The sequence below is a fragment of the Cupressus sempervirens genome, chromosome 3 (assembly GCF_028749045.1).
Source record: "Cupressus sempervirens isolate cs-2001-9-10 chromosome 3, ASM2874904v1, whole genome shotgun sequence".
NCBI classification, from domain to species: Eukaryota; Viridiplantae; Streptophyta; class Pinopsida; order Cupressales; family Cupressaceae; genus Cupressus; species Cupressus sempervirens.
The window spans coordinates 214416957-214438479 of NC_143120.1; the positions used below are offsets into that span (position 1 = coordinate 214416957).

Consider the following 21523-nt stretch of genomic DNA (forward strand, 5'->3'; position numbering starts at 1 on the left):
AAAGTTGATGCATGGTCATCTAAGACCTTTCCTTCCCCTAGGGGTGGACCATTTTGCAACATTAAACTACCTTCCTGAAATCCCACGACTCACATGGATGGGCTATTTACCACCAACCTTTCCTCTCCTTGAAATGAATGTCTAAATGAATTTTCCATGTTGCCGAAAGCCCGACTGATCTTGTTGTTCAACATGCTTCTAGGGCCTTCTAGCATCTGGTGAGATGTACCCACTGGGTCTACCTCCCTTTGGGGGCATTGTTGACCTCCATTTGATTGCAGAGGGGCTTCAAAGTCCCTAACATGTAGGTCTATCTTTTCTATATCTTTCTCATTCCTCTCTTTCACTTATAGTTTCTAAGCCCTCACAATCCTCTGTTCAAGAGACTGGTCTTCCTTATCTTTCCCCTTTTGTAGTGCCATGCAATCCTTCTCATTATGGCCCCAGTCCTTACATGTTTTGCACTTTTCCCAATTTTTTCACTAATCGCTTTAAAGGTTCTATGATTCCTAAATTCACATGGAAGATTATACAAGCTAATTCAAATGGGTATTTCCTCTATTGAGGCCTATTTAGGGTTAAAGTTGTAGATCTAATCTTTGATGTAGAAACCCACTCCTCCGATTAGGAAAGGACCATTGTACACGATTCTAGTCTTTTCCTATTTCGTGGCTACTATCACCAAGAAAATGCCATTGGGTAGGGTTTTTAGGGAAAAAAGTTCCCCCCATTCCTCATCCACTCATTTTTGGATTCTTGAAAAAGTCAACCAACCACCTGCTCATTTCATGAAAAAAGCTTTGGATTGTAACAAATTCACTGGGTCCTTCCATGCCTCAGAATTGGTTTCCTTTCTCATTGGTTGACATATGACTTTTTTCTTGGGCTTCCACACCTTCATTTCCACCTTTTAGACTCTTCCATTGATCATGTTGATTATTTTGGAGTAGCCCCATTAGTATTGTTCAAACCCTTGCCATTTTCTAAAAGCCCCACCAAACTCCTTTTGCCTTGACAATTCCACGCCTCAAGATAGACCACTGTATCTTGGAGGACACCATGGTTCATGCAACCCATTCCATCTCGTTGTCACCAAACTCCTTTTGTCTTGATAATTCCACGCCTCGAGATAGACCACTGTATCTTGGAGGACACCATGGTTCATGCAACCCATTCCATCTCGTTGTTTCGACATTCCTCGAGCCTGCAAACCCTTGATTTTCAAACCCTCCATATTTTCTTCGCTCCCACTCCATCTCTCCTTGCACATTTTCAAGTATTAGATAATCTTTATTTTTTCTGCTCATTTTTTATTATCCATGCAAAACTCAATGTGAAAATAAGAATGTCATTGACACAGTTTTAAAAAGTCAAGAAAATAGAAATATTCTTAAAAAAATTAAAATCAAAAGAAAAGAATTGTGAAAACATTTGATAGTAATATCACTTATAACATAAACCAACACATTAAATTTATACAATTCAACTGTATTACAACATTCTAAATAAATTACGAGGCACATCTTATGAATATCATCAATCAGTTTAACATATCTCTTTAAATTTTTTTAATTTAAATAATAATAATATTTTTTACTTCTTTCAATCCATATGTTCCTACACTATCTTCAATTTTCTCATCCATTAATACTAAGCCTCTATCAAATGTTAACTAGATTCATAAACCCTAAGCCTTTCAAGCGTCACCTACTATCAATCTAACGTCTCATCATTGCCATTCATCAAATGTTAAGTAGATGATATAAACAGACCCTTAACCATTCATCTATGATTTTAAAAAATCATAGAGCGTCACGTACCTAGCTACCGTCACATCATTGCGCTATCAGGTCTGGTTTCGACTTACACTGTGCCTAATAGAAATCATGAGCTGTTATTGCTATTTTATACAGATCTGTTGATTTGAAATAGATTTCATAGAATGATTGATTGATATATGTGATCTGTCAATATGCAATGGTATTTCTCCGACCATAACACTGTTTTTCAAATAGATCTAGGGGTTTTATTTGGTGAATTTTTTGTTATAGAGCTTCTCAGCATTTATGTGCTGATCTCATGTTAAATTCTTCAGATTGATCAATAAGGGTGTTTGTATTGAGGAACCCTGTAAGGTGGCAGTCAAAATCCTCTAAAGGTCTGTGTCATTTTAACAGATCGGTGTGATTGCAAAATGTTGATCAACTTTTAAACCAAGAGCGAGAAGGTACTGGGTTGAAGTTTACATTCGAAAAGGCCATGGATCCTGGCCAATCTTGATAATGGAGTAATTCAGTTGTGGGACTATTGAATGGGAGCTCTGATAGACAGCTTTCATGAGCATGATGGGCCTGTTTGAGGTGTATGTTTCCACAAGTCCGAGCCATTATTTCTGTTCGGAGTTTTATTTGGTGAATTTTTTTGTTATAGAGCTTCTTAGCATTTATGTGCTTGTCTCATGTTAAATTCTTTAGATTGATCAATAAGGGTGTTTGTATTGAGGAACCCTGTAAGGTGGCAGTCAAAATCCTCTAAAGGTCTGTGTCATTTTAATAGATCGGTGTGATTGCAAAATGTTGATCAAATTTTTGTTGGAAATTAAACGTCAACCCCTGCAGGTTGTCCTCGAGCCCCACGCCCATCTACCCTGTCAGGTCACCGCAGGCATCCATGAACGGCAGGCATTCATGTTTGGTAGGTGAGAGTTTGAAATTTGAACGTTGAGAGGGAAAGGAAGAATGTGACAAAAGGAATGATTATTCATTCATTCATTCAGTAAGAGTGAAGATCAAGCAGATCAAAGAAAAGTTGCAGATTTGAGCAGAGAAGGAAGAAGGAAGGAAGTTTGTGCCTGTAGTTGCACGTGGTTCCTTGTTCACTCTGTAAGTTTGTTGTTGTTTGGATTTGTCCTGTTGAAACAATGATTGCTCCAGGCACCATTGTATGCAGCCATTAGAGTTGCAAGTTTTAAAGTGTATTGAAGTTTGAAGTACTATCAGTTTAGGGTTATTTTAGGGTTTTTTGGTTGAAGCCGAATGCTCTCAGATTTTGTTATAGTTTAGTGAAAGATTGAATAGAAAGCAAGCAAGCATACTTGAATCTATTGATCTTCCCTTGTATGTTGCATTTGAGAAATTTGTTTGAAAGCTTAAAGCTTTGACTCTCTGGTTTTAATATTGAATGCATTCACGTTGGAATTTTCTAAGTTATGAACTTTAGTTGGAGCCAAGCTCACTCGGCATCTATTGTTGCCGAGCATTTCCTTTGTGAGCCGAGCATACTTGGCATTTGCTGCCGAGCTCCTCTTTGTGCCGAGTTCACTCGGCACCATCAAGTGCTCGGCACCTTCATGTGCCGAGCAACTTTTAAATGCCGGGTAAAATTTTTTAGGTTTAGGGTTAAGTTGTGACTTTAAATTTTAATTTGTATTTCTCACACTTTTAAACCAAGAGCGAGAAGGTACTGGGTTGAAGTTTACATTTGAAAAGGCCATGGATCCTGGCCAATCTTGATAATGGAGTAATTCAGTTGTGGGACTATCGAATGGGAGCTCTGATAGACAGCTTTCATGAGCATGATGGGCCTGTTTGAGGGGTATGTTTCTACAAGTCCGAGCCATTATTTCTGTTCGGAGGTAAGCAATGTTAAATGATCTAAATTGAAAGATCAGGTAAACCTAAAATCATGAGGAGTGTGACAAAACTGATTGCTTTCAGGTGATGATCGCAAGGCAATGCCTTTTTACATTCGTGGAGAACTATAGAAACATACGCACAGTTCATTTCCATGACAAGTATAAATGGATTGCTAGTGCAACTGACGATTCGACGATAAAGATCTGGGACTGGGAATTGAAAGTTTGCGCGTCTGTCCTTTTTGTTGAGAATACTCGTCCGATGTCTGCCTTTTTTCATCTCAAGGACGACCTGCTTGTTTCCGCAGATGACATGAGTGGAGCTATTCGTGTATGGGATATGACTCCTTTAACTAAGAGAATTATTTGTGGCTGTTTCTTCGAACAGTGGAGTTCCGACTGCGAAATAGGAGGTGGTGATGGCTTCAGAAAATATACTGCTTGGGGATATTATAATGGTGTACGCTGGGCCTCATTTCACCCAAGCTTACCATTATTTGTCTCTGCTGAAAACGCTGACCATATCAAACTATGGCGGATGCATGGTATGCTTTCTTTCTTTCTTTTTAGCCCAGTGAAGTTTTTCTTGTATCATGCAGAAAAAATGATCCCTAGGTATGAAATTGTTTCTTCTCTTGTAAATCAGATGAAAAGGCTGTGGAAATTGACAGTTTAAAAGGACATACAAATGATGTATCTTGTACGTTGTTCCATGCACGCAAGGACATCATAGTTTCAGCTTCTATAGACAAAAGCATCCGAGTGCGGGATTTGTCAAAGCGTACATGTCTCCAAACTTATTGTGGAGAGAATGATCGGTTCTGGAGTCTTTCTGCACATCAAGAAGGGAATCTTGTGGCATCTGGGATGATTGTCTTCAAATTGGGGAGTGAGAGAGCTGTCAATCTTGTCTCGAGAGGCTCCCTACTGTATATCAAGTACCGTTTTCTGCGTTCTTACGATTTTGCAACTCGAAAAGACATTCCATTAATACCAATCTGCGAGCCTGTTTCAAGGGCCAAGATCATATTTGTCATACAGTCGTACAAAGAATGTTGTAATAAGTTCAGATGTTGATGATGGTGCTTATGAACTTCATGTTGTGGCCAGGGATAGTCATACAGTACAGGAGGCAAAGAGAGGAACGGGAGATTCTGTGTTTGTTGAAAGGAATAGATTCGCTGTTCTTGACAAACCCCATGATCGGGTTATTAAACAATGAGGTGACAAAAAAGTGCGATCTTCCATTCAGTGCAGATAGACTTTTCCTTGCAGGGACAGGCAAACTGCTTTGTAGGTCAGACGATATATTGATTCATTTTGATCTGCAACAGAGAAAAAGCACAGGGGAAATTCGTGCACCAAATGTCAAGTATGTCGTCTGGTCAAATGATATGGAGAAGTAGCGTTCCTTAGTAGGCATGTAATCTTTGCCAGATGGATGCAAATTACCTGAGACTGTACCTATAATGAGTGGGGCTTGGGATGATAATGGAATTTTTTTTTACTCAACTTTGAACAGCATAAAATATTGCCTGCCGAATGGAAATTGCGGTATGATCACAACACTTGATGTTCCGGTTTATATAACGAATGTTTCTGGAAGTTCTGTTTATTGCCTAGATAGAGATGTTAATAACCGAGTTATAGAGATAGATACTCGTGAGTGTGTATTCAAGGTGGCATTGATGAAGAAGAATCATTATGAGGTGATGAGCATGATTAGGAATTCCGAGTTCTGCGGACAGGCCTCCCCTGCTTATCTGCGGCAGAAGGGATTTCCAGATGCGGCTCTCCACTTTGTTAGAGATGAGAGAACTCGATTCAACTTGGCTATGGAGAGTGGGAATATTGAAATAGCTGTTGCTTCTGCAAAAGAGATTGATGATAAGGAACACTGGAATAAGTTAGCACTCGAAGCCCTTCGGCAGGGTAATCTTGGTATCGTAGAGTATGCATATCAAAGGACACATAAATTTGAACGACTTTCATTTTTGTATCTAATTACTGGTAATTTAGAGAAGTTGAAAATGATGACGAGGATTGCCAAAATAAAAAATGATGCAATGGGCCAATTACATAGTTCATTATATTTGGGTGACATTGAAGAGCGCATCAAAATTTTGCAGGACTCTGGTCAGCTACAACTTGCTTATGTCACTGCATCTGTTCATGGTCTTACGGATATTGCTGACACTCTTGCAGCAGATTTTGGGGGACAATGTTCCAACTCTACCTTCAGGAAAGAAATCGTTACTTCTGATGCCTCCTCTACACGTTCTTCATGCCGGTGATTGGCCTTTGCTTAGGGTTACCAAAGGTATTTGTGAAAGAGGCTTGCAAAATTCTGCTGATGCAGCTTATGAAGAAGAGGACCAAGTGAATGATGCTGATTGGGGTGAAGACATTACTCTAGAAAACGTTGAAAGGGAAAATGGCCAAGTTAGTATGACAGATGACAAAGAAGTTGCAGATGGAGAGGATGAAAATGGGGGATGGGATATGGAGGAGCTGGAACTTCCTCAAGCTGTTGATATCACTTATAATACATTGTTTGTAACCCCAATAGAAGGTATGCCGGTAAGTCGAATTTGGATCCAAAAATCATCTCTTGCTGGTGAGCATGCGGCTGCAGGCAATTTTGATATAGCATTGTGGTTGCTATATCGTCAACTTGGGATTAGCAATTTCTTTCCATTGAAGCCTATAATTTTGGATCTGTATATGGGCAGTCGTGTTTTTCTTCCTGCCTTTGTTTCTGCACCTGTAGTTGAATTAGAAGTAGAGAGAGGCTGGAGTGATAGTGGGAGCCCAAATTTTAGGGGTCTCCCAGCCTTGGTTTACAGTCTTTCTGTACTTGATTAGAAACTAAGAGCAGCATATAGGGCAACTACAGAAGGTAAGTTCAGTGAAGCATTGAAGCTATTTTTGAACATACTCCACACAATCCCAGTTATTTTTGTCGACACAAGAAATGAAGTTGATGATGTAAAAAGCTTGATTGCTATTGCAAAAGAATATGTTCTTGGTCTTCGAATGGAGGTCAAGAGAAAAGATATCAAAGATGATGCTCTCCGACAACAAGAGCTTGCAGCTTATTTCACTCATTGCAAACTCCAGACAGTTCATTTAAGATTGGCTTTGCTAAATGCAATGGGCATCTGTTATAAAGGTGGGAACTTTAAAACAGCGGGAAACATGGCATGCCGGCTCTTAGAAATTGACCCTCCAACAAACCAAGCAACAAAAGCTAGGCAAGTGCTTGAGGCCTGTGAGAGGAATTCGGAAGATGCAGAGCATCTAAACTACGACTTCAGAAATCCCTTTGTCGTTTGTGCGTCAAGTTTTACTCCAATATACCATGGGCAGAAAAGTGTTTCCTGTCCATATTGCACATCACAGTTTATTCCTAGTATGTGTGGAAATCTTTGTACCATATGCGATCTTTCAATTGTGGGCTCAGATGCATCTGAACTACATTGTTCTGTAACTCAAAGAAGGAGAACTTGGCTTACCACAACCATGGGTTTGCTTTATCTTTTCAACTCTGTTAGATAAATCTTACATAGCTACAAGAAGTACATTCATTTTGACTCTAGAGTTAAGGAGGGAAGGCAAAAAGAATATATGCTGTTTTGGTGGATGTGTTAGTATTCAAGTGAAAGAGTTTCATCCTTTGTATTGCAACGTGAAAGGAGAATTTATATTATGGAACCTGTGAGTTCATATATACCTTCATGTGTGCCTATAGTTTATCTCATTTTATTTCATTTTGTTAGGTCTGGAATTAAGATATAATGGAAAATAATTAAAATATAATCAAAATTTTATTGTTCCATGTTCAGTGAGATTCATTAGTCATATAGCAGTTTAACTCCTATTTAACAACTACCAAAATTGAAATGTATTTACCTAATTCTATAATCCTAATGATTAATCGGAAAGGGTTATATAAAATTAGGGAGTACTTTGAACCCCTCAGTTCAACTAGAAACATTTTCTGGTTGATTTGAATCATCTTTTGAAAGCTTGAGTACTATGATATGATCTAAAAGCTGTTTGAACTTATGGGGTTCAAACTTTTATACTTCACCATGTTGCCCATTGTTGGACTCTAAAATTATATATAATGAGCCTATTGCTTTGATAGGTCTCGTTTGACATTTATTTTGTCCCTTTTGAATTAGCAAACTTTGAGTGCATTATCATGAAATACCACATATTGAGTGCAATGAACTTGTATTGTTCATCTTACAATTTGATAAGAGCACACATTGGGTGCAATAGAATAACTCACATTGAGTGTTATGGACTTGTTTATCTGTATTACAATTTAACAAGAGTATACATTAGGTGCTATGAAATAACACATATTGGGTGTTATGAATTGTTTTGTCCATGTGACATTTTGATAATAGCATACTTTAGGTGCCATAAACTTGTCTGAAAATGGTATACAACGAGTTATTGTAATTGCCCCTCATTTGAACTATAACTTGGAATGAATTTTATAATCGCTGCTCATTGAACTTGAATCTAAAATTGCACTCACTTACTTGAATTTGACATATACAAAATATCCTCCCCTATTCATGTGAACAACTATTGGATAAGATACCACATATTTATCTTCATTGCTTTAAATAGATGGAATACATTACTATGTACCAATACCATTATAGCAATTACAAATTTTATCTCCAATATTAACAAAATCATTTTCTATCACTATAAATACCTTATCACATTTATACCATCCATGTTTCAGATTAATCTCATTTTTCTAATTGATACTTTTAAATGTCCATCATTGATCCCTTTGTTATTTATAATATTGTAGAATAAAAAACTGGATATCTTGAAGACTCAATCTGATAATTTTATATATTGAAGCATGTTGTTCATCTTTGAAGCGAAAGATCATAAGAAATATACTTCCTTTTGAGATCACACACAAATTCATCAAATATACTTTGAATTCTTTATGCCATCAAATCCACTTCCTTTGAACAATAATCATGTCTTGTGCATAAATTAATTGAATACCTTAGGTAGTGCAGGGCAACATATGATGTCAACAAAAATAGCACTGTCCAACATAACACCTCTAGCAAACCACATGACATCTAATAATTACAACCATGTTTCTATTTTCCAATAGAAATTGATAATAAACAGTGTCTTGTCTGGGCGTCCATCATAAAAAAATCTATTATGTAACTCTATTGTAATTTTTTGGGCTACTTAAACTGTCTTCACAACTATGTGTATTCTCCTATCTATTGGAATAACATATTTGATTCAATGTATACTATCCCACAAAGATGTAGAGCAATAAAAAAGAAACTGAGACTAAAAGCATTGAAATCAGAAAAGATTTATATTTAACAGAATATGAATACCATATAATTAGATTTAATTCAAGCCCCAAACACCATTATTATTTTTGAAACTGGTGACGGTTAAAAAAGAATGTTTGTAGTAGATATATCATAGCCTCTTCTTTTGTAAAATGAATAAATAATTATACTTCTTTGACAATAATAATCAAACCTCTCTGCAAAAAACTCTAACAAAAGAGTTAGTGATGTCGCTCCTAGAATAGACAATATATGATGTAGAAATGACAACTTTCCCCTTCACAAATCACTAACTTACATAGTAGAAGTTTGTTATGCAATTGCAGATAGTTTAAACTCTCAATATCTCTCTGCCATCTGCATCTATTGACAGATAGATTTCTTTGCAATGATCCATAAAAAACGTTGTGAATGCTCATTCCTCCTTCCATCATAGGTCACCAGATGTTATGAGCTACATCATCCATTTTATTGATTAGGTCATTAAGCACAAGAGAACATTAGCCATTTCTCATTCACAATGTATGAGAAAGAATTTCTCTGATGCCACTCTTAGGTTTGGAAATAAGATATAATGGAAAATAATTAAAATATAATCAAAATTTTATTGTCCCATGTTTAGCAAGATTCGTTATATAAATAACATAGTCATATAGCAATTAACTTCTATTGAATAACTATCAAAACTGAAATGTATTTACCTAATTCTATAACCCTAATAATTAATACATTAACACATTTTTCTATATGAATTTGTAACAATTTTTGGGTCTCCTTAATATCTATATTGTTGGAAATTTGATATTTAATATTTTTTCATTTATGAATTTTTTAAATGCTCATGTAGGATGTCCTAAAGTTTGAGTTGCATAATCTACCCTATCAATTGTCAGATAATTTGTTTATTTGTGCATATTCACGATCTCACGGGATATTGTTATATGAAATTCCAATATAATTAGGCCTTGATGATTCTTGTTGAAACAAATTATTAACTTCAACTGCTATTCTAATTTTGTTTGATTGAGGCTTGGTTGAAGATAGAGACGAAAAAGGATACAGATTTGCCAATGAGAGTATGCTATTGAATTCTAGATATTAAGAACATTTGGTTTTCAAGTGTAGAACTTCCAATTACATTTCCATAGTTTATTATTGTAGAAGAGTGTTTTTTCATAAATTGGTTAGTTATCAATTGAATGTGATTAACTATTAGAAATCATCTTCATTTTAAAATCTAGTAAACTTTAATTCTTAAAAGTTATTAAATTATGTGTGTGTGAGAGAGACGAAGTGGTACTAAAGTTGTTATATTTTAATTCTTAAAAGTTATTAAATTATGTGTGTGTGAGAGAAAAAATGGTACTAAAGTTGCATATATTATTAATATAGATGTACAAAAAAATAAGTTATATAAATAGTCTAAATTTGACTAATAATGTGTGTGTGAGAGAATAAGTGGTACTAAAGTTGCATATATTATTAATATAGATGTACAAAAAAAAAATTATATAAATAGTCTAAATTTGATTAATAAGAGACATCTTTTTATTAATAAATTTTATTGATTTATTATTATTAATAGGTGGTTTTTATTTTTTTGATAGATAAATGACTTAAGCTTTGATAAATCAAAAGTACATTGATATTTTTGGATAATCAGCATTTTGCTCCAAGTTATATTTTTCATCTTTTTAAAGGTTGTTTCTACTCCTTTTCTTCTTCTTTTGCCTCAATCAAGATCTATAAATCTATGCATTACATCTTGCACTTATGTTAAGGATAACGCTCTAAAAGTTAGGAAACAATATCTTAAAAAGACCATAGATACAAATTGTGAAGTGATAAAAGCATTTTTTAAAAATAAATATAAAATATAAATCAAAATCATAAAAAAATATTGAATAGAGTGAGGTAGTCATCCCTCATATGAGAAAACATATCTTAAGTAGGGTGATCATCATTTAATTACACCTGAGGGTATTATGTCAGCTAAGTCACATTAAAATATAGTAATAAACATATACTACTCTATTGGATTAAAATGGTAGAAAGGAGGTTGCTGCCAACATTTTATTATTTAATAACAAATAAAAATCTTAGTTTTCCCCATTTAAAGTGCTGGCATTGTGGAAAAATAATACTATAGTTGCCTCTTTCTGTAGTGCCTCTCCCATTTGACTTTTGTTAGTCATCCTGATGGATGCAACCTTGCTGATCTTTTGTTGTGATGGGATCTTGATTGTGGCCCTGAGTGGTCTACACCGTCGAGGTGTTTCGATTTATGTTTCTGTATCAGTTGCTTTGATTATACTTTTGTCTGATCTTTGAGATTATGATGTGAATTTTGGTTCACTGAGGTTTGTGCCAGTGGTTACCAGGATTGATGTGGTATCATGAGGTTGTTTCGTGATTACCCTGAGATGTGTGCAGAGATTGCACTATGTTCTTTTACCATGCTACACTGGACTAGGTTCCTGTAGCAGTGGTTAGTCATGTTTATGATTGTGTTTGCTTATGTGTTTTAAATGCCTTTTTAATGCAGAGTAATCAATCATTATTAAATGCTTAAGTAATTAGAATGGATTGTTCTTGTTGGATTATTTAGTTATGTGCTGCAGACAGTTACCTTGTTTTATTTTGATCTGAGAAATATCTATTCTTATGTGATGTTTTACATTTGAGATGACCTGAGGGTCAAATGTTACTCTTTGATTCCAGTATCATAGATATTAGACTACTATGCTGTTCAGTTAATCATATTTCATGATGATGCCATTTTGAGATGATAGTGTGTTTTATGATGATATCTGGTATTTGGACATACCTCTGATTATGTTATGTGATGGATTTAATGCTACGTTTATTTACTTCATTCTTGTGTTGTTATGCTTTATACGAACGTGAGTGATGTGAATAGATTATTTTAATATAATTAAATAAATGGTTAAAATTAGGTGATTTAATGCATTTATTGCTTCGGCTCTGTTATTATATGCAATTGCACTTGATCGTGTTGTTTAGTGTGCAGAATTTATATCCCTGGCAGTGACACATGGAGTTAGTGATTCAACCTTTCATATTTTACGAATGTCGTCCTTATATGGTTGACGTATCTTTAATTAAATGTTTAATTTAAACCTTTCAGTGATTATTAAATCCGAACTCATTTGCATTATGTGATTAGACCAGTAAGCTTGTCTGTGCATTTAGAGGTTCACATTGTCGCGAAAGTCATTAAGGTGATTTCTGTGTTTTTGGGCTTTTTAATTGATTTATTTTAATTTCTGGTAGCTTTTCCATAGATGAATTCCTATTTATAAGAATAACCTGTTTTCGTTTGGGTCGATTCGAGGTTTAACTAGGTTGGCTGGTTATTTGCCCTAATTGATTATTCACTCGAAAAGTGAATAAGTATCCAAAGAGAAATTTAATTCCTCACTTCTCACTTTTGAATTGAAAAGTTGGAGAGTAAAACCCAAAATCCTCTTCATGAGGATTTACTGTTTTGTTCGTTGTGGGAGCTATGGGTATGGGATCGTCGCGAGGTTGGGCTCGTTGGATCCAGTTCGAGGAAACCTTGGATTGTCGCGATTTTCAACTACTTCTGCGGGATATTTATTTTATGGTTCAGATTCTCGTTTTGCCCTTTTGGCTGTGAGGTAGGGCTTTCCTATTTTATTGTTTCTGCTCCGTTTCCGCTTCTATTTTTGGTAGCCATTTGTTTGGAAGCTAAGAACTAGTGTTCCCCTTCGTTTCTGTATGTTAGTTCTACCCGGTTGGTCGGGTATGAACATTTCCTTGTTTTTCGAGATGAGGGTTTGGGATTTTGCAACATTATGCTGGCCGTTTTTGCATACGGTGTCCGATTCCATTTATTTTTAGATTTTTGGGGTTTTTGAACCCAGAGGCCAAATGGGTTTTAATTTTGAAGTTTTCCAAAATTTTGAGGTTTTTACCTCGTTTTGCGTGCCACCTTATTTTCTTAGGTTTTCTTGGCACAATGTGGGTCGTGGACTTGGATGATCCGTTTTGATATCAGTCAGATCACTTTTGCACCTTTTGTTGCATTGGGATGCATGTCGCACCCGTACTCCCGACGTTGTGTTCGGTCGAGTGATTTTATACCTGTTGTTATTGTTCTTTTGGACCTTTGCTTTTGTTTCATGAACGCTAGGATTCGTGTAGAATCCATACTCTCGGATTGAGGCCGGTTGAGTGAGTTCATGATTTTTGGTCTTGTTACATCATTGGGATTCGTGTAGAATCCATACTCTCGGATTGAGGCCGGTTGAGTGTTTTCATGATGTATGATTTTATTGGCTTTGGGATTCGTGTATAATCCGTCCTTCCTGTGTTACTTTCAGTTGGGTGTTTTCTTTGCATTGTGTTCTCATTCTTGTCCTTGTGTTATGATCTTAGTGATGGTGGTGCGCCACACACGAGTACGTGTGCGTACATTTGTTGGGTGACTTGCGAGGCCCAATCTTCCATGGATTTGCCAGAAGTTATGATCATTGGGGTTGGGATGGGAGTATGCATGCCCACGGGCACTTGTTGTAGGCTGAGCATGGGTAGGGTAGGGTAGCATATGGAGGGGGCTTCTATCTCGCAGCCCGATGATCATGGCGTCATGGGTTGGCAGAGGAAGCTTTATATAAGTGATAATTAAATAAAATGTGTGAATAATAATAAAACTTAAGATAATAAAAAGGTTTGGGGTGCTAGAGCCTTTCCGTTGAGGGATGTTGAATTTGCACAAGTCCTAGCTTGGGCTTTTTGATGCCAAGCGACTCTCTATGATGTTAGTCCCTACTTAGTAGCCTTTTGAGTGTCTGACTAGGACCTATACTCCTTGCATTGTCCTAAGTTCTTGGTTGCAGCCATCATACTGTCTGGCATGGGTGTTAGCCTTGGATGTTATTTTGTGTGTTTGGGGTTGGATCATTATCTCCATCAACACGGTGGGTGTGGACCTACGGGTTCCACATGGTTGGGAGGCATAGCTACCTTCACCACTGCTAGGGATCGGTGTACAAAGACGATCTTTTGTCCTAGTGCGGCCGTTGCTGGATGTCTTCACTTAGTACTTCAGGTTCCGGAGTATGCTTCCTTGTGATTTATGCTTTCATTGGGATGCTTGTATATCATGTTTAGATGATGTTATTTTATTTGACACATTCCCTTATTATGATGTTTAGCATATGATTAGATGCTGTGAATTGTTGTATTAGCATATCTGTTGCTTATTGTTGTTTAGCATTTGATAGGTGATGTTATCTACTGTAGGATTATCTTATGCGTTATCACTAGCATGTTAGATTTTCTTATGCTGTTATTGTGCATGTTTTAGTAGTGACATCCCTATTACAACAGTACCGATGAACTGGTCGGTGGCTTGGGATGTTACGCGTGGGGGATGGCTAGGATCCACGATGGTCTTATGATGCTATTGACGAATGGGAGGAACCACACACTTAGTTTGGTTGTTCATTTCTCTGCGATGTTTGTTTCAGTGTGTTCTTTGCTGCTGTAGTTTAGATGTTCTTCTTTTTGTGTTGTTCTTGCACTCGAGTGTTTATTCCTCGAGCCTTTGTGGATCTGGTACTCCATGGTGTGGAGGTTCTTTGCTCTATTTTTGGTCCTTTTTGCTTCTGGGAGTGTTTTCGTGTTTCTATGGGTGACATTTGTTCAGCATTGTGTGACACTGTTAAAGTATCGCACACCCATAGAAAGAATGTCATACGATACTATAATGTATCGCACGCATTACTGGAGAAGTATCGTACGACACTGGAAGAGTGTCGCATGGCTTCATGAGAAATGTCGCGTGATACTTTTCCAGTATCGCACGCCTTCTTGAGAAGTGTTGCATGCACTAAGGGAGAAGTGTTGCCCTCCCTTAGTAAAAAGTATCACACGCCCTTTGGTTAAAACTTGTGCGTGCCAATAGCAGACACTTTTTGTAGTGTTATGATCTTTTTGAGAGTTGATCTAGATTCCCTTTTGGGCGTTCTTCGACCCTATGTTGTTGCATTTTGAATTCTGGTGGTTTTCGTTCTATGCAATTTTTCGTGTTCTATTGTTGTCTCTTGGGGTTTAAAATATATCGTTTAAGTATAAGTTGATGTATATTTAATTTGATTTCTTATACTTAAGATATATTTTAATATATGCGACAAATCTTTGAGATAGGTTTTAGACCTCTCGGAGATAAGCTATGGATTCTAGGAAATTTCGGGGCTTCAAAAATCCAGAGTTAGCCAATTTTCAGGGCTTCAGGATTTCAGGTTTAGCCAAATTTCAGGATTATGCATTTTACCCTAACTTGGTGTTTTGTTGATGAGTGGTCATTTCTTGAGCCCTCATCATGTGCATTGTTGTTGTTGGCTTTTTTTGTGTGTGTCAGTTTGGTAGTGGCGTTTGGAGATTCGTTGGTTGCCAGGATTGTGTTGAAGTCTTCCGTTGCGATCTTATGATCCCTGTATGATGCTGTCATGTGCATTCATACTTGTAAAAAAAAATATCTTGGCTTGATTTGAATCCTTGTTTCCAAGGATCTCTGGGCGGGGCATTACACTTTCTAACATAAGACTTTGAGAAGGCATTCCTTACCTTGCAAAATCAATTTTACTACATTGAACTTATAACTTTGCCTCTTAATTTTGAGGTCTTTAGAGTTCCATTTTGTCATTTACATTAAATTTTTAGTTACTTATGTGATATTACCAATGTTTCTGCCTTCTATAAAATTTAGGAGGGTACTATGACTTCCATGTGATATCAATGATGTTCTCCAACATGGGATGTCTTCATTTGACTACCTTGATTCTCCTTTAAGGTTAAGATAATTGTTAGATCACAATATTCAACAAGAAGATAGATAATAATAAACTTGCTAGGGAATTATAAAACTTTAAATGAAAGGAGTTTCATATATGTGACATTAATCATTTTGATCCCATTTTATACTTTTATAGAATTAAATGAGTTTCATATCAGATTGAATGAGTAACTTTATTAAATCAATTTATGGTAAATCAACCAAAAACTAAAAGGGCAAAGTGATAAGAAGAAATACATACTATTAAAAAAAACTCTAAGAGACAAGGAGAAAAATTATCCTATTATCTTATCATTTTAGAAATTTTTTTGGTGTATTTTAACTCCATACTTTAGTTGTCCAATTTTTTTTGAACATATAAGTGTTAACTTTGGCGTGAATAGACTATGATTATTGTGCCATTATCAACTTGGTTAGCTTATTCATTGACCTACTTATTATCTTCTCCATTTATGTGTTTAAATTCAATGTATTTAAAATGATCTATATGTTTAAGACTTCAGAGTGTTGAGTTTAATTTCCCATTCAAAGTGTTACATGTTCTGATTGCATTTATTATTATTTTTGTGTCATTTTTCATAATTAAATTACTAATGTTGAGATCCTTACTTATCTATAGTCCTTCTGATAAAGTTATTGCCTCTTTCATATTATTGGTAGTGATACTTAGGGGTTTCTCTAATTTTCCTAAAACCTAGCCTTTGCAATCATGAATAATACATCCAATGCTAGCTATACGTAAATTACCTAGATTACCATACTTATTGCGTCTTTCATCCTTTCCATCCTTACCTCCCATGCCATATTAGGGAGGACTGGTCAAACTAGTCCATCTTTTTCAAATTAATCCATCCCATAGGAAGAAGGTACCTTTGATATGGTGAGTATTTTTCAATCTATTATTCAAGATTTCAACTTTTCTTGCTTTAATCTGGTTCTCAATATTCTATTGCCATAGATTTATCTTGAAATAGCCTTGTATTCCTTTATTTCCATTATTCCAATGCAATTAATGAGTAAATGATTACCCAAATATACTTATATAAACTATTTGATAACATTATTGGTCATTGTTATAATAGTTCTTTTAGATCATTCAAAAAATTTGTTACCCAATTTGACTTTTGACATATTTGTTTCCAATGGGTGAGTGTATAAGGATATTTTAATAGAATATTATCCACAAATTCTAGATCTTGTTTGTAAAGAACACACCTAGAAGGACACTCAAAACCTAACCTCTAAAACTATTTTTCTATTAGAATGAATATTTGCACATGTTCCTACAAAAAGGTACTTGCTTTTGGTAGACATGCATTTTGCGAACATAGTTGTAATGGGTAATCATAGTTTTTATGATTAAGAAGATTGATGACTTGTTTATATCCCTTTTTAACCTTGTAGTTACCATTATTTAATCCGCATCAAAAAAGTTTATCATTTCTTTATTTTAATGCAAAGGTTCTATTTCTTAAAAAATTCTTGAAGGTATTCTTTTGATCTTTTAAGAGGTATGTACCTTGAAGAGATTTCTATGTCCAACCCATAGTTGGCAACTTGTCATCTACTTTAATGTAATGTCATAGTTTACCACCCCATATTTTATTTAATGTGTTTTTAATATATGCACCTATTTGAGAAGAGTGAAGATGTGCATATTATTCTCATGGGTCTTCTCAGAAGAGTGCATCATTCCCATTACCAATATCCCACAATAATTTGTTGTTAACAGTTTCCTTGCAGGATAATAATTATTTCTAGATCTTGGTACTACCAGGGTGATTAAATTATATCTAAACAAGTTTATGGGTTGAGTATCCATAATGTATTTTTGAGAAGGATAGTATCCCACTTTCTATGAGGTTCTCAAAGCATGTCCCAACACAATTTGGCACCCAATGCTAATGTTTAGGAAGTTGGAGTTTTAATGCGTAGCCCCTCCTAATCTAATGGTTTAGATATATTTTGCCACTTAGTCACTAGATTTTTCTTAGTATTTGAAGCTCCTTGCTAAAAAAATTTCCTAATAGTGGACTCGATTTTCTTAGATACACTTGTGAGCAATGGTAAGGTGGACATTTGGTATTTGGGAATAGAAGCAAGCATTGACTACATCGTTTGTCATGTTACTTGCATTTGATAGCCATTTTCCATTCCAATAATCTATTTTTTTGTTAATATTTGTAATCATTGACTCTATATATTATCACTTATTTTCCCTTCATACATCAAAATGCCTAAAAAATCACATGGAAAATTACCAACCTTGAGTCCCACTATCCTTTAGATTTATGCTTTTGTTTTGGGTTTATTATTAAGGAAGAATAGCTCACATTTATTTGCATTAACCTTTTCCCAAATGCTAACATTTTATAAATTCAATACTTAAAAAAAATTAGCCTCTCTTTTAGTACTGGAGACTTGTAATAAAGTATCATTTGCAAGTTTCTATAAGTTACATTGCCTATATTTTCTATGACTTTAATGTCTTAGGTTTTTCCTTCTTGGTGGGCCTTATGTATTTCTCTACCAAGAGCTTCTTCTATGATCATAAATATGATGGATTTCATTGGGTCACCTTGTCTAATGCCCCTAGAAATTTCAAAGAAGCCCTCTGGATTACCATTGATCATAAAAGATATTTTAGGTGTAGATATATAGTATAAAATTAAGTTTGCCATTTTTTTGGAGAAGCCAAAGTCGTCCAAACATTTACACAAAAACCTCCAATCTACCTTGTGATATGATTTTTGGATGTCTAATTTGATCAACATGTAGGATTTTTATTGGTTTACACTATATAAATGAGTTCCTAAGCCAAGATGATTCCTTCAAGAATGGATTCATTTTATGTAGATATACTTTGTTCTTTAGATATAATCTTAGGTAACATTATTGCTATCTGGTTAGCTAATGATTTAGATAGAATTTTGTACATGGTGTTACATATGTTCATGAATCTAAAATCATCTAATTATGTCATAATTTTTCTTTTTGGATATTTTGGTAATAAAAGTATTATTAATTTTGGTTAGAAGGGTACTTGATTTTAGAGTAGCTTCCAAATTTTTGTACAATTCCTTTCCTAGTATATGCCAACATTTCTGAAAAAATCCATCCACCAGATTCTGTCCACCAGATTGTGACTAAAAAAATTGTGGATACCCTCCATACCTTGAATGAAAACATTGTTAGTTTGGGGGACTATCTGACCAATGCCGGTCTTGTGGGGAATGTGGAGCAGAGTACAGAGCACAAAACCAGCCGGGAAGATCCTTAGAAAGAGACTGGAATCCAGGAAAGTTAGGGGGACCAGAAGCATTTCCTCCCCAGGATCCAGGAGGAAGAGGCCAACCAGAAGGAAAGCGACGCTGCAGAAATCCTGCAGGCAATGAAAAAGAAGGGACACTAGTCTGCCCGCCAGGCTTTGTTCCTGGCCTTTGTTTCTCAGGCTTCGGGCCTTTTTGTTTCTGGCCTTTTGAGGTAGCTTTTTTTTCTCTATCTTTTCAGTTTTAAGTTGTTTTCTGCTGTAAAATTTTGGGTTTCAGGATCCCTATAAAACCTATTTTCCTAATCAAAAATATTTCTGAAAAAATCTAGTGTTAATGTGTAAGCTAATTGCTTTATTTAGATTCATTTGAAATACCACATCCTCTATTTATTTCAATGTGCGTTTTCTATTCAGCAATAGATTATATTTATTTGATATTAATTTAGGGATGTTTGATATCTATTATTGAGCAGTATAGTTGGAACTCTTAAGCTCATAATAAATATTCTCAAAATATTTAACAAATTTGGTTGCAATTTCCTCAAGTTCATGTATCTAATATGAAATTTGTATCATTATTTTTGGTAATTGTATTGATATTTTTGCTCAATTTTGTACTATTGAGAAGAAAATTTGTATTTCTATCTCCTTCAACCAACCATGTCTCTTGGGATTTTAGTTTCCAAAATATTTCTTCCTTCATAAGGATATCCTAATGTTTGGAAAGTAATTCTTTTTCTTTACGATAACATTGTAAATTCATTCCTTCTTTATAACTAATGCATGTTATATTATATATATATATTTTTCAAAAAAAATGTTGAAGTTTTCTTAGTTAGAATTAGAAGAACTTACTTCTTTAAAGCCTTTAGTTTGGACAAAAGGAAAAACATTTTGGAACCTTCGAATTCATCTTCCTTCCACCATATTTTGATTAAATCCATAACATCTTTATTTTGTTGCCATGTATTTTAAAATCTGAGTGGCTTCTAGTTGGGTTTGTTTGGTTTAGTGATGTCTAATCTAATCTAAAAGTGATTAGAGAAAAATAATTTTCGAATTTCATATTCTAATGACCAATTTAAATCCCCTAGGTCTCCTCTAAAAATGAATCTAACTAATTTTCATTGCTATCTCATGGCTGAAACCAACCCTTTATTGTCTTTGTGATAAACAAATCTAATTTTGTTTTCCCTTTATAAACTTTATTTGGTTTTGTACCATCTTAAATTGGTTGTACTCTAATTTAATGAAGGTTTGGCACCTATTTAAAGCAACATCATCAATCTCCTTGTGTCTTTTACCCCTTCTCTTTTCTATCCTTTCTCCTAGGTGGAATTTGGGTAAAACCTAATAGATCCTCTTTAAAGATCTTGTTTTCATGGCGTTAAGATCAAGTTAGGATCTATTGTCCTAGGTCCTTCCTTTCATTTATCTATCTACTTGGAATCTACACTTTGTACTAAAATGAGATTTTCTCAATTTTGTGCTTGATTTATGGATTCTAGGACATATTTTGGAGTCCTGAGACAGTCTGAAGGGTTTTTATGCATGGTCATTAAGGGTCCAGTGCACCCCTGACCAATTAGGGGTGCATTACACCCCTCATGGTCCAATAAATGGCATAGTACACCCTTGATGAGGCCATATCTTGTGTCTCCTCTTTGTGTACCATATTATGGAACTTTTGAGGTGTTAATATTTAGGCAGGTTAGCATGTGAGAGTTATTCAATTCTAAGCTCTACATAAACCCTTCTAATTTCTTCATTGTAATATCTCATCATCACGTGTTCAAGAATCCATCAATTCACAAGCTCAATCACTCTAGCATTCAAGAATTTAATCTCTCAAAGTTCTTTAAGAACTCATGATGAAGGATGCTCCCCTTAATACCATAAACACATAATAGAAACAAAGAAATAACAACGATTTGTGAGAACAAAATATGGGCTTCTTATTATTGCTAGAAATGCATAATTATAGAATTGAGGATTACAATATGCTAACCCACATGGGTGCCTTCATTATAGTAATTTGTAAGACAAAGCTATAAACTATCACCTAGAGTTGTCCTAGAAAATGTATGAGCATTTCTTAAATAGGCAATTTTATGCCACTCGAGAAGGTTCTAGACACTCAAACTTGTAACCTAGGGCTAAAAGACCTTAATAATACATATAGAGTTGGCCAAATACATTTTTGACATTTATTTTGGAAGTTTTGGTTGGCCCAACTTTGGAAGGCCATAACTTTCAAACCATTTCTCCAATTGGCTATTATAACCACTTTTTAGAATCCCTAGCTCTTGATCTACAGGCTCAAATATGTGTAAGTGCCCATCCATTGAGTTTTTAGACCTCATCCAGGAAGGTTTATGCCTCCACCAGTGAACCTAAAGTTTTTATACAAAAAT

At 35.2% G+C, this 21523-nt stretch overlaps 1 pseudogene across 1 annotated transcript; it reads left to right on the forward strand.

Moving 5' to 3' along the window:
* The first annotated feature begins 1748 nt into the window (after nucleotides 1-1748).
* On the forward strand, nucleotides 1749-7364 carry LOC149565583 (coatomer subunit alpha-1-like; annotated as a pseudogene). The gene is made up of 5 exons (XR_016362056.1): nucleotides 1749-1850; nucleotides 2096-2362; nucleotides 2475-3634; nucleotides 3717-4179; nucleotides 4281-7364. The product of XR_016362056.1 is annotated as a coatomer subunit alpha-1-like (transcript).
* Nucleotides 7365-21523: the final 14159 nt, after the last annotated feature.